The sequence below is a fragment of the Chelonoidis abingdonii genome, chromosome 25 (genome assembly GCF_003597395.2).
Source record: "Chelonoidis abingdonii isolate Lonesome George chromosome 25, CheloAbing_2.0, whole genome shotgun sequence".
In the NCBI taxonomy this organism is placed as follows: domain Eukaryota; kingdom Metazoa; phylum Chordata; order Testudines; family Testudinidae; genus Chelonoidis; species Chelonoidis abingdonii.
Window position 1 is genome coordinate 2,866,590 of NC_133793.1, and position 594 is coordinate 2,867,183.

A 594-nucleotide genomic window follows, 5' to 3' on the forward strand; every position below is an offset into this window, starting at 1 on the left:
CGCTGCCCCGGAAGGGGGCTCGTTCTGGGTCCGGGGGGGGAGCCCCTCGGAGGGGCCCCGCCCCTGGGCGGCCCAGGCCGGGATCGGCGGGACTCGCCCCTCAGGCCGGGCCCGCGCGGGGCCCCGCCCTGACACCGAGGGCGCTGCGGGCCCGATGCCGCACAAGGGCTGAGGGAGGCGCTAGGCCCGTTCACTCACCGGCTCCTACGGAACCCGCGGCCTCCACTGCTGCTGCGACCGCGCCGCTTCGCCTCCTACGACGCAGCCTCACAGGCCCCGGCTCCCGCCCGCCGCGTGGGCTGCTGGGAGACGCAGTCCCCGAGCGGCCTCCGCCCATTGACCGCGGCAGTGGCAGGGACTACAAGTCCCGGCAGGCCCCGCGCGGGAGCCGGCCTCCTCCGCTGCACGCTCCGCACGTAGAACGGAGGGGGTGGTGCTTCGGAGGGGGGGTCAAAGGTCCCCTCACTGGGAATGGGGCCTCATGGGAGGTGGGCCCAGTTGGGGGGTGGAAGCCCCTAACTGGGGTCAGGGAACAGGGGGAGGGTGGCTGACCTGGGGCCTGAATTGGGCAGCGAGAAAGATTCTAACAAGAAC

General features: G+C 73.6%; 1 protein-coding gene across 10 annotated transcripts in view; it reads right to left on the reverse strand.

Moving 5' to 3' along the window:
- THRAP3 (thyroid hormone receptor associated protein 3) overlaps nucleotides 1–338 on the reverse strand; it is a 67,215-nt gene extending 66,877 nt beyond the window's left edge. For 2 of the 10 annotated variants that reach the window (XM_032766795.2, XM_075060737.1), the window contains exon 1: nucleotides 199–320. The gene's annotated coding sequence lies outside the window, so the exon portion shown is untranslated. Of the gene's footprint in view, nucleotides 1–198 lie in introns of all 10 variants that reach the window. The other 8 variants (XM_032766793.2, XM_075060742.1, XM_075060736.1 and 5 more) reach the window with 5 other exon arrangements.
- Between the last annotated feature and the right edge of the window lie 256 nt (nucleotides 339–594).